Source organism: Schistocerca gregaria, chromosome 6, assembly GCF_023897955.1.
Source record: "Schistocerca gregaria isolate iqSchGreg1 chromosome 6, iqSchGreg1.2, whole genome shotgun sequence".
NCBI classification, from domain to species: Eukaryota; Metazoa; Arthropoda; class Insecta; order Orthoptera; family Acrididae; genus Schistocerca; species Schistocerca gregaria.
This window is the reverse complement of record NC_064925.1, coordinates 210,584,488-210,598,033: the sequence shown is the minus strand read 5'-3', so window position 1 is coordinate 210,598,033 and position 13,546 is coordinate 210,584,488. Positions and strand designations below refer to the sequence as shown.

Sequence of the window (13,546 nt, the reverse complement as noted above, 5' to 3'; positions counted from 1 at the left end):
AAAAATATTTGGTATTTGCATCAACACAAGCATTATATAAACTGCTGGATTTACAAAGAAATATTTATATTAGGCCGCACATATGGAAGAGAAGTGATAAACTCCAGACAAAATCGGTTATTATTTGTATATGTGGTGCGTTTTTTCGGAACTCTTACGGGGATCGGCCACATGCCGCGAGGAATGAGGTGAATCAGCAGGAGCCAAACATCAGTAGTGTGTGGTATATGTTGAGAATTTGGGTCTGACGGGAGGCGGGCTTGAATATGAAGTGCGGTTGTGGTGACCACTGTGTGCGGATCGCGTAGTGATCAGCGCAACTGCCTAGTCAGCAGGAGACCTGAGTTCGAGTCCCGGTCGAGCGCAAATTTTCAGCTTTCATTGACATAAATCGATGCCCACAGGCAGTTAATGCTTTTAATTCCTTTGCGCCTTAATTGACCCACATTTTGATATTTTTAAGAGTGGTCCCTAAAATGAATATAACCGGTTACAAAAATTATTTTTACAAACATAAAAAAGTAATAACAGAAAAATATTTATGAGGTAAGCGTACTCACTTGTTACATCACAGGATGGTACATTAGATTAGCTAAAGCCGAGCGGCTCTTGTCATATACAAAACTGATATTATAACAACTTCTGAGGTCATTAGTCCCCTAGAACTTAGAACTAGTTAAACCTAACTAACCTAAGGACATCACACACATCCATGCCTGAGGCAGGATTCCAACCTGCGACCATAGCGGTCTTGTGGCTCCAGACTGCAATGCCTAGAACCGCACGGCCACTTCGGCCGGCCCAGCGACAGTATGATGGCCGTTCGCAACTCTTCGGAAAAGACACTCACTGTAACCACTAAAATGTCGACACAAAGAGGACACACCATAGCCCAGGGCAGATGGGTGGGGGGGGGGGACCTGGACAGATGAGGGGAAAAACAAGAAGGGAGGAGAGGAAAAACGAAAAGTGGGGGGAACCAAAAGAGGGAGAGGACCCACAAGGGGGGAAGGGGCAGGGAAGATGCAATAGGGAATGGAAAAAGGCAGAGGAGGGAAATGCAAAAGGACTCGGGGGAGAGAAGGGGGGCAGAGAGAGAGTAGGTGGGAAAAAAGTGAAAGCGTGGCAGGGGGCGGGATGGGAGAGAAGAGGAGCAACCAGGGCGTGAGGCGGATCAAGGTGGTGGGAGGCGTAGAGTATGCGGATATGTTCGAGGAGCCCTCCGGTCATCGTCGGCGGCCTATATAAAGGCTGTCGAGAAGGCGTTGGTGGCCTGTTGCTTGTTGGTGTGTCTCTGGCCTCGCTTGTGACAGGCGCGCTTTATCGACAGCCTACTATCGATCTTCGCCCAACATCTTTGTCGACCGGTGTGCTGGCGACAGCTTACGCCAGCACAGAAAACATGATCGAAAAAGATGTAGGCAATGTTTCGGAGTTGCAAACTGATTGCCAGTTTGGGATGGAGATATGTGAGTCTGGAAACAAACTCTCTAATTTTACAGGGAAAGCGTCGGTACGAGTATGAAATGTTTGAGTTAAAGAGAGTCATTTGTTACACGTGAGGCTAAATGCTTGCTGATAAAGTTTTCCAAATGAATCTAGCGTTGGTTATCTGCCGGATGGATGTTAGTTGACAGGCCCCTCGCTGTGCGGTGTACCTCGTGCACCAGGGCGCTGCCTGAAACCCGTTTTCCGCGAGATTCCGGCCTCCGGCGCGCCGCCGCAAATTTCCCAGCCGCGCAGCCGCACGTCAGCGGTGCTGCCTGCCTGCCTGCCGTATGAACATTTCGCGGGCGCTCCGCGCACCGTGTCTCCAATTTACGCGCTGGTCCCGCGCGCCGCGCCGCTATCGCCGCTCCCAGCTATCTGGTATTCTTTATTACGACGCGAATCTCCCGCGGGACGCCTTAATGGCTCACGCCGCCTCCTGCAGAAGCGGGTTTAGGATCGCGCAGCCGGCGCCTCCGCGAACAGGAAGGGCCGTAATTTTTCTTCCTTTATGGAAGGATGTCGCCCCGTCGAGTTTAATTTTCAGTAATCACAAGGTAAGGGTAATGGGGAGTTAAAATATAAAGCGCGGAAGTGCGTCGCCACTCTGGGGGAATAATTTAACGCGCCTTCTCGCTTGCATTTTCCTTCAGGAACATTGCGTGACTTTTGTGAATATTTTTTTGCAGAGTAGGGTAACTCACGCCTTTTTAAGTAGAAACACGTGATGTACAAAAGTATGAAGTTCTCAACCCATAAGCAAAGCAGAAGCAAATAAATTAACACACACATACATCTAAATGCTGGGGAAAATAAAAGTGACCTAAAAGAAAATCATGCTCTTTAGGAAGGGACAGAAGTCATTGTCGGAAGGACTGACTCAGCATCTAGAAAAGCCAAAACAAAATTCGGTCACGCGACCACTACGGTCGCAGGTTAAAATCCTGCCTCGGGCATGGATGTGTCTGATGTCCTTAGATTAGTTAGGTTTAAGTAGTTCTAAGTTCTAGGGGACTGATGACCTCAGCAGTTAAGTCCCATAGCGCTCAGAGCCATTTGAACCAAACTTCGGTCAAATTAAAAGCACGGGTGTTAACATTAAGAATGCATCGGCAATTCCACTGTTAAATGCAGTGGAAAGAGGAATAGGTGGAAAGAGTACATTAAAGGCCTCCATGAGGGGGGAATATCTGATGTGTGAGAACATGAAACGGGAGTCGATTTAGAGGAGATAGGCGATCCAGTATTAGAATCAGAATTTAAGAGAGCTTTCGAGGACATCAGAACAAATAAGGCAGAAGGGATAGATAACATTCCAGCGGAGTTTATAAAGTCATTGGGGCAAGTGGCAACAAAATTACTACTGACGTTGGTGTGTACAATGTGTGACTTTCGGAAAAATATTGCCCACACAATTCCGAAGACTGCAGGAGTTGACAAGTGCGAGAATTATCGCACAATCAGCTTAACAGCTAATGCATCTAAGTTGCTGAAGGAAAATAGCATACAGAAGGATGGAAAAGAAAATTAAGGGTATGTTGGATGTTGATCGGTTTGGCTTTAGGATACGTAAAGGCACCAGAGAGGCAGTTCTGACGTTGCGGTTGATAATGGAAGCAAGACTGAAGAAAAGTCGAGACACCTTCATAGGATTTGTTGACATGGAAAAAGTATTGAACAACGTAAAATTTATAGTTGCTCCTCTTACTATATAGGACAAACTGGAAGAAGTTCAAAGAGCATATAGATGCCATACGTTTGGACAACATTTCAAAATGCACATTTGCCATGCACACAACTACGAGCAGTCATGGAATAAAGAGTGTTGTAGACCATCTACAAATATTGCACCATGCTGAGAAAGGCAGCCTTATGAATTTGCTTGAGGAGATTGAAATATATGTACATAAAAGCTAATCGCCACAAAATCTCCTCAATAAACAAACAGAGTTAGCCAATGCAGCCTTTCTTCAAAATTTCATTCACGTGCTTTCCAATTTAAAATAAAAAAGTAAATTTTAATATTTGTAATATTTATATATGCACATCTATCCCAGGCCATTTACTGTGATTTCAACGTATGCCATAATACGTCCATAGTTGTAGCATTTATTTATGTACGTCTAGCACTTATCATTTAATTTTGTTCCTATGTATACCATAATATGTACATAGTATCACTGCAGCAACACTTTATAACTGACTGCTTTATTTGCTTATCTTAATTTTAATCAGTTCTCTTTCAGCTTATATACTGAATAGCGTAACATTAGCAATTTGTAAATTTCTACTGTCACATACATCTACATAAAGAAATATCTCTGAGAGTGGAAGTCTTCGGCATTTTTATGGTTGTAATACCTCCATGTGATGAAACGTCTAAGTGTGTATGTGGTGCGTTACATTATGTGCATATATATACACAAAAAAGCGCAATAAACAGTTTTCGATGGTGCAAGATGGTAAGCAGTCCGGACTGGAACGTAATGGCGCGGATTATTCATTGACATCACCACCCCAAGGAAGTTTCGTCAGGTGGAGAAACAAAACACGTAATTTAATGTAAAACGTGAACTAGCAGTCTGGAGGTGAACCTATCGTTTCAGAACAGGTAACGGCGCTGTCTAAATAAATAAACAGGCCTATATTTTGTACACAGCCACGGGATCAAAATGTCAGTTTTGGACAAAATAACACTCAACACGTCACTTTCAAGGTGCATGAGCCATTTTCCGGGCCAGTTCTGCTTTGCCGACCCTGTACATCTATACTATCAGTTCAACAAACAGTATGCGGCACGCGTGCGTAATGCGGAGTAGCCTATTTCCCTGTGTTAAAAGCAAGATTCGGATTGTTGTTATTCTGATTGATTATAAGATTTTATTGACATTTACAGGCCATGTTCTCACAAAATATCTGTTATTTTTTATGACATTAATGCTTTAAAATCATTAAATATCAAGATCTGATCACGTGATCGAAAACCCTCTCTTACCCGCTGATGCTCTGGTGATGTCACATGCTAAGAGTAAGACGAAATTATTCGTGTATTATTGGAGCGTTAGCCGAAGTTACGAGTTTTTACATACCTTTTATACAGACAGTTTAGCTATCTAATGCTGGAAAACGAAATTACAGCGTTTAAGTAACAATATAAAGGAATTTTGTGAACTCTGATAGTGAAAGTCTTGCGATAGTTGATGCATTTATGCTCCACCCATTTAGAGTGGCGATAGGTACAACGACAGACATTCTTTTCCTTACTCCCTGCAACATCATTAAACTTGCTCGGAACTAAGGAATTGTGTACTTTTGGCAAATGGGTCCGTATATTGTAACTAGATTGCCCACTATCAGTCATGAGAAACGATCCAAAGCACAATATAATTATTCTCGTCAAAACTTAGTGCTGATTTCCTGTGTGGAAGACGCTCAGCAGAGAAGCTGCTTTTTGCAGGCGTTCGGTGGCGCAACGGATAAAGGATCGGCTACACACAAAGAGGACACATATTCGAATCCTGGAAGGGTCATAGATTTTTAAACGTTGCTCACGAAAGGCGAAAATAGCGTCAGCAAGAATTGATCGTGGCAGTTGTTTAGGCTGTCGGATGTATTATACACAGCTTCACGTTAGTCTTGGTCGGAGAAATGTACAACTGAGAAGAAACGCATTTACTTTGCCAACAAACAATTCATTTTTTTAAAAATCATTGCTAGTAGTGAATCTATCACCATACGCCACCACAACAACGAGGAGTAGGCCGATGAGTTTATACGGAGAGACAGAAAGCGTGTACGACATGCAGGTGACACAAACGTAAGTGCTGTGATGTTTGTGAGCGTAAATTAACGTTGGTGTCTGAAGCAGACTTATTTCATATTTATCTAAGATAATAAAACTGAAAAAGTTTAAACAATAAGAACCTTAGTTGGACAATACGAAGATAAAAACGTTGTTTCTAATAAAGTAAAAAGTGTGTGTTCACATCATCTAGAAAATATCTTTTTGAAAGTAAAGTATGTGAACAACGAATGGAAATGTAAGAGCATGTTAATAGCAAGGAAAATACAATAACATTCTGTTTTTGATCGGTGTGGTGCGGTTTTGTGATTGTGATTTGGTTTTCATATGAGGGGACTGTAGGGTAGTCTTACAAATAAAATGAAATATTCTTTCGGATTAGTTTCGAACCAGCGATCCATGGTATTAACTCGTAAAATTCGACGGCCTACCACTCTAACAGCTGAGCTCCGAACTGGTGAAGAGTAGTTGGGTAAAGCGATGATTTTTCCCTGGGAGTTTAATTTTGATCATTGACGCCATACTTCGTTGTAGCAATGGGAGAGTGCATGCCGGAGGTAAGTTAATCTTAACTTTACAGTGCAACACATTTTTAATAAGTTAGTGAACTTGTACGTCGACGTAGTTGCATTTTGTCGGTACAGTGCAACCACATTTTATGCATCCTCTCATTCTCTGGTGCACTCGAAAATAACTTTTCAGGAATTTTTATAGTTGTATTTGTACAGTAAGTCATCGGCCTTGCTGCAGTGTTAACACCGGTCACCGAAGTCAAGCGCTGTCGGGATGGGTGACCATCCGACCTACCGAGTCCTTGTAAGACAATCTGAGGAGCTACTTAATTGAGAAGTAACAGCTCCGGTCTCGGAAACTGACATGCGGCTGGGAGAGAGGTGTGGTGACCACATGCCCCCTCCGTACCCTATCCAGTGATGCATGTCGGCTGAAGATGACACGGCGGCCGGTCGGTACCGTTGGGCCTTCCAAGGTTACTTCAGACGGAGTGTAGTTTTGTTTTGTTCAGTATGGAACTACGCACCATCTGTAACCCATTTTCCGAAACGTAAATTCCAAAACAAGACATCACTGTGGATTAGCATTAGGACAGCAGGAGCAGTGAGATAGCCAGTAACGTCACAGGCAGCGTTTTAGCGGTATTTCAAATTATTTTAATTTTATTTCAGTTTTTATAGAGGAATACTGAAATTCAAGTGGTTGAATAGCATGTTAGGAGCATAAAATGATATAATTAATCATTTAATAGAATTTACAGAAAACAGTCAGATACGCTCTTGGCAACGAGGTACTACGAGAGGCAGAGCTACCAGTGTCAAAGTAAGCCAGGTTACCGTGTGGTGAGTAGGGAAGCAGTGGCAGCACAAAGGGTCGGTCGGGAGAGCTCAGTAGCTTCGACCGCGGACTAATCGTTATAGGTCACCTGAGTATCAGATCCATCAGCCACATTGCAACATTCTTAAAGGTGATCAGAACGTAGCTAAATGAAGAACCGCAAGCCGTGCATTGCGAAGTGTGGGTCTAAAAAAAGTCACATGAAGTCGGCAGAAGTAATCATTAATGAGTTCCAGAATGCTACCAGCAGTCCAGTTACGACAAGGACTGTGTGTAGCGATTCAAAAAGGAATAGGACAGGTCGAACAGTTCGTCGTAAACCACATATTTCTGTAGCCACTGCCAACGACGGCTGGGCTAGTGTAAAGGGCAACGCCGCTGGACAGTGGATGACTGGAAACGGATAATCTCGATTGATGAATCAAGCTGTACCCTTTGGTAAGCCGATGAAAGGGTTTTGGGTGTGGTGAATGCCTGGAGAACGTTACCTGCCGTCGTATGTAGTGTCAGCAGCGATGTAGGAACGACGTGATTATGATGATTGGTTTGTTGGGCGCTCAACTGCACTCTCATCAGCACCTGTACAGAGTCCCAGTTTTCACACAATCCAATTTTTTTACACAGATCGGTCTAGCCACTGTCACGAATGATGATGATGGAATCATGATGGCAACACAAACACCCATAGCGGCCGGCAGCACAATTTGAGGCGGTTGCCTAAGCCATGTGGTGAGTTGTAAGGTACTGTACTATGGCTGTGACTGACTGTAACCACACGAGGCGGAATTAGAAGCACACCTGCAGCTGGGATGGAGACTATGCTGGACATGCCCCCATTACACTTTTGGGTTACAATGGAGGCAGCGGTTGGAGCGTACATGTTAAAAACTGGAAATAACTGGAACCCTGTAGGATCTGTATAATCTCACACCAATTTATTCAAAGTGAAATAACCTCTAGTCGGGGAAATACGATCGAATAATATTGGTTATACTTTTTTTACCCCAGCTGCAAGCATTTCAGTAGTGAATTATATAGTACTTTACAGTGACTGCATTTCGGATTTCGATTCATTTATACTGTAATGAAATTGCACATCAAATGAGATATCTTCAACTGAAGTTATAGTTTGAATACGGTTGACCATGTCAGTTTGACTTGTTACCTGTAATTTGAACTTAATTCATTGTCCCCTGAGGAATGTTCAGTGTGCCGCTACAGCAATAGAGCCATCTTGCGTGTACTAAATTCTGTCTTCGAACTGAACTGTTAGCGTGTCGTTTCAGGTTAGTTGTTGCATGCCTCCCTTGATCGTACTGTAACATGAATGGCTTTGGATGAGTAGTTTAATTGACAAAGAGGGAGAGCCCCTACAGTAGTTTTAACTGAACTGTTTGTTTCATGTAGTAAACGAATAATTTAATTGAATCTGCTCCGTAAGTTATTAAGATGTCTTACCAGTTGTGTGTATTGTAAATTGTTTCTTGTGGTGTTTAATGCTAGGATTGCGAGATATTAACGCGAGCTCTGTTGCAGATCCCATCTAAGAGTAATGGATTTTTTTGGGTTAAGACATCCAATAAGTGGGCCACGAACTGGGCAAGATTAAAATCTGTTCAAATGGGATGAGCCCATAGCTGAGATACAGAACTATCTATTAATCCAGTTTCCTTTTAAAGGATCTGAAAAGTCTCAGGATTTGGTAACCTTCCACTTAGTAAAGTTTTTATAGCTTTTAAAAAATAATTCCTTGTTAAAATTGTTTTGGAGTCTGTCTGTATGAGTCCCGTTTTCAAAAGAAATTTTGGCTTATAAGGATAAAAAACAAATTATGGCATAGTGGTGCTCCAAAGTAAATGTGTGATATAAGCGCAAGTTGTGTACGAACTGGCCCAAGTCACCAGTGATGCTTGTTTGTTGCCGTCCATTCTCTTTTGATGTCAAGCCGATTTACGCTATCATACGTTAGTATTTGATGCCTAGAGAGCCGTTATGTGGCTATAACACAATCCAATTTGTTTACACAATGCAGTCTAGCCACTGTTACGAATGATGATGATGGTGGTGGAATGATAAGGACAACCAACACAAACAACCAGTTCCCGGTCAGAGAAAATCCCTACCCCGGCTGGGAATCGACCCCATGACCCCGTGATCCAGAGGCAGCAACGCTAGCCACTTGACCACGAGCTGCAGACAAGGATGTGATGTTTGGCACTGGGCGTTTTTCTTGGTTACGGTGAGGTCCCTTATGACACTTTAGAAAGTGCTATTTGCAAAAGTTAAAAATCAATAAAAAGTCTCGATCGGGTTTCAGATTTTTTTATTTGTTTGCCACCGTTTTCGGCCCTTTCCTCGAACATTCTTCAGGCTTACACCACCATTACGGTTGCTGGTGACGCCAGAAGGAGTGAGATCCGTAGAAGTACGGTTGTCGCTGCTGATATTGAGGGTGGTCCGAGGAAAGGGCCGAAGCCGGTTGCCAACAAATAAGAAAATGGACAACGCGATCGAGACTGTATTTATTGATTTGTAACATTTTATACCGATTTCTGTGCTCCAGACAAGAACGATTTCTAAAATTTTAAATCCAAAACGATACGACACACTTTACAGCTACGTGTACTGCGTACAATAGACAAACTGTTCGGAAACAGTGTTTGTTTATGACAGCATGACACTGCACCCTGCAATACCTGCGAGGCGATGATTTCTAGAGAGTAATGATCTTGAAATGGACCGATCTGCTGGAGTCCCTGAACCAAATGGAAGAAGTCTAGGACTAGTCACGGCGTCGATTTAGCTCTAGACCCTAACGGCCAACATCACTGTCTTCTCTGGTTTCGGCTCTTGAAGAAGAATGTGCTGCTATTCTTCCACATTCAGACACCTCAGTGTCCGCAGCGGACTTCATGCCATCGTAAAGGTGGAGTGCGGACAGAAACAATGCTGATGTACACCAAGAGACGTCCGAATACTTTCTATCAGATAGTGTGCATCTACGTCTATACTGTTCACGTCGCATAACAGTGTGTGTTGGAGTGTTTTTAAGATACAACTGTCTTCCCAGCCCCCCGTTCCCTGTTTCATTCACGAATAGCACATAGGAAGAACGACTGTCGGTACACTTCCAAAAGGCATCTGATTCTTCTCGTCGCGATAATTTCCTCAGAATTATGTGGAAGGAAGTAATATGTTGACCGACTCTTCTCAAAAAGTACGCGCTCTTCATGATGCACGAAGCTTCTTTTGGCGACTGCCACTGGAGTTTTTTTTAACATCTAGCAACGCTCTCGCTTCGAAAAAAGACCCCGTCACGATATTGGCCGCTCTTCTATTTTCCCTATTTCTATCGTTAATTGTTCTTGGGAGGGTCCCCGACTAATGACTGATACTCAAGGATCGGTCGGACGATTGCTTTGTAAACCAGTTCTGTCGGAGGTGAATTGTAATTCCGCACGATTCTCCCAATGAATCTTAGTCTTCCTACGGTTTGTTTTGTGTGGTCACTCCGGATGGTTACACTTAGTTGTTTTACCATAGCTACTCTTTCTGTTGATTTGTCGCCAATCATGTAATCGAACCGTAATGCATCTCTTCGGCCATTTATGTGCAATACGTTACATTTTTTTACGTTCAGCATCAATTTGTGTCATACCTCAGCCGCTTCACGCACCGAAGGTGATGCCCCACACCGCGAGGCCTTGGAAGCGTTCCACTCGATCCCGCAGCGACGTGTCTCAAGAAGACACCTTCGAAGTTCATTCATTAAACTTAACGATAGTGGTCTGGAGAAAAAAAGTGAAGTTCAACACTCATAACAACAGGAGGAACTCAAATCCTAACTGCAAGGCCAGACAGACCAGACAGAAATAAATGCAATGGACAGAACACATGAGGCATCTTGGTGTAATCCTGGATAACAAACTAACACATCAGAAGGAAGAAAGCTAGAATTTTTCGCTTCCCCCATGAGCTGTTCCCTCTATTATCAAGAACACATATGAACACTAAAACTTTACAAAAGAATCATACTACCGCCAATGTCATATGGATGTTTCTCCTGAGGAAAAACCAGCCTGACAATTATCAAGATACCACAAGTGATACAGAATAGATGCTTAAGACTGATATTAAGCGCGTCCAAACGTGTTAGGCTATGAGACCTTCACGAAGAACGAAAGGTAGAAATCATTACGAACATTATAAAGAACCACACTAGAAAATTATTGCGAGTGTTTGAAATACTCGGACCAATTACAAGGCATTTGGATTATACTGGCCCAGTTAACCCAGAAAGATGGTACAGGGTGCGTGTACCAAGACCTACAATCGAAGATCCAGTGTGGAATTTAATAAATAAATGGAAACCAACACAAGAGCAGGGCAACAGAAACACAAAAAGCAGGCAGTCCGCACTTTAAAGAAGGCAGCACTTCCGAGAAACATCAGAAAAATTTTGGATATACATTAGGTGACGGAAGTTATGGAATAGCGATTTGTATAGACACAGACAACGGTAGTGTCGTTTGCACAAGGTATAAAATGACAGCGCACTGCCGGAGCTGTCATTTCGGACCACGCAGTGATCGATGGCTTTCACTTAACGACCGAGAGCAGAAGCATTTGCTTAGAGTTGTCAGTGTTCACAGACAAACAACACTGCGTAATATAACCGCAGCATTGAATGAGCGTCGTACTACGAACGCATCCGGTAGAACAGTGCTGCGAAATTTGGCGTTAATGGGCTATGAAAAAACGCGACCGACGTGAGCGTCTTTGCTAACAGCACGACATCGCCTGTAGCGCATCTTCTGGACCTGTAAGCACATCGGTTGGATCATAGATGACTGGAAAAGCGTGGAGTTGTCAGATGAGTCTCGATTTCAGTTGGTAAAAGCTGATGGTAGGGTTCGAGTGTGGCGCAGACATCACGAAGCCATGGACCCAAATTTTCAACAAGACACTGTGCAAGCTGGTGGTGGCTCCATAATGGTGTGCGCTGCGTTTATATGGAATGGAGTGGGCCCTCTGCTCCAAATGAACTATTTATAGACCATTTGCAGCCATTCATTGACTTCATGTTTCCAAAGGACGATGTAATCTTATGTATGGCAATGCAGCATGTCACCCGGCGTCAGTTGTTCGCTACTGGTTTGAAGAATATTCCGGACACTTCGAGCGGCGAATAGATTTTGTCACCCAGATCGGCCGACTTGAGTAGTATAGAACATTTGTGGGACATAATCAAGAGGTCAGTGCGTGCATAAATTTCTGCTCCGGCAACGCTTTCGCAATTATGGACGTCTATGGAGGCAGCATGGCTCATTATTTCCACAGGAGACTTCTGATGACTTGTTGAGTCCATGCCACGTCGAGCTGCTGCACTATGTCGGGCTAAAGGAGGTCCGACACGATGTTAGGAGGTATCTTGTGACTTTTATCATTTCAATGTAATCTTCCCTCAATGTTTACCAGACAATGAGAAAATAATATATTTAGCAATCAGATCGGGAGGAAAGAGTGAACTAGTGTTCAGTGTCAAGTTCACATGTTATCAACAATCTGAAAATGTATTAAGCACTCAGATCGGGAGGAAAGTGTGAACTAGTGTTCAGTATCAACTTCACATATTATCAAGAATCTATAAGATGTAATTAATGAAATCTGTAAAAGCTACCATCGAGTACCAACAGTAGAGCGTTATGGCGCGTTACATAACCTGTAGCCGGCCGGTGTGGTCGAGCGGTTCTAGGCACTTCAGTCTCGAACCGTGCGACCGCTACGGTCACAGGTTCGAATCCTGCCTCGGGCATGGATGTGTGTGATGTCCTTAGGTTAGTTAGCTTTATGTAGTTCTACGTTCTAGGGGACTGATGACCTCAGAAGTTAAGTCCCTTAGTGCTCAGAGCCATTTGAACCATAACCTGTAAGTCACAGCACATCACGATGTTGGGCCGAAAGCGGCTGCCCGTTGTCCACAAAGTCTTCTGTGACGGACACAGACTGCTCCGGAACTCCGACAAAAGTTAGACCGAGTGAGACTGCTGCGTCCTGTGTAAAAACTCGGTCCAAACTAGAAAATAGCAAATTACCAAGGTAAGCGTTATTTCCTATTTTCACCCTAAGCAGCCGTTCATACAAATAGTCTTACCAGCGAGTCCTAACTGAACTCGCAAGAACTGCTAGGTTGTCATTACCTGGCCGGTCCTAACCACTAACTACCTCCCAGGAACGTTTATCTGTACTCCTGCGGACCTTCTTCAAACCAAGAAGCTTCTCTGACGGTCATCACGTCTTGGTGACTACCGCTAATTGTCGTTTCAAGGGCGTTGCCTTAAAATAATGTGCTCCAAAATTATTCCTCTACAGAGAAAATAATTTTATGTGATTTCCGTCTCACTCTATTCTCGCACGCACAAAAAAGGGGAGGCGATTTCTTTAATTCATAGCTTATTATTAAATAGCTTAATTATAAAAAAAACGTATTGTCACAAACTGTCGGACTTTACACAAATCACCGATCCAGTGCAGGTCTTCCTAAATATCGCTACGATCTTCTCGCGTTAAGAAATTCCGATTTTACTTAGATCTTTACTGATGACACACGGTAAAAATTCCTGAGTTTTTTTACATGGTCGTTGAAAGAAAAGCGTAGAGACAGATAATCTCATTCAACGTATGTCGTACGTAATTACCATGAAGGTAAAAAGTAGAATAATTCAGTTGTACTTCGATACATCTGCATAGCCCTCCTTCACTTTTCCATTTTCTTCCTCGTGGATGAATTTTAGTCTACTTTCTTGCGAGACCGAGACGCGCAATGAATTACACTATTGGGCGATACTTAAGATGTTATAATCACATTGAGCGGTGAATGTGCCGTGTACAAAGATTTGGAGATCA

The 13,546-nt window shown here is 43.1% G+C and overlaps 1 protein-coding gene across 2 annotated transcripts in view; it reads right to left on the bottom strand.

Moving 5' to 3' along the window:
* Positions 1 to 13,546, bottom strand: part of LOC126278009 (neural cell adhesion molecule 1-B-like) — a 1,138,606-nt gene that overhangs the window by 310,019 nt on the left and 815,041 nt on the right. The gene's annotated exons all lie outside the window — the stretch shown is intronic.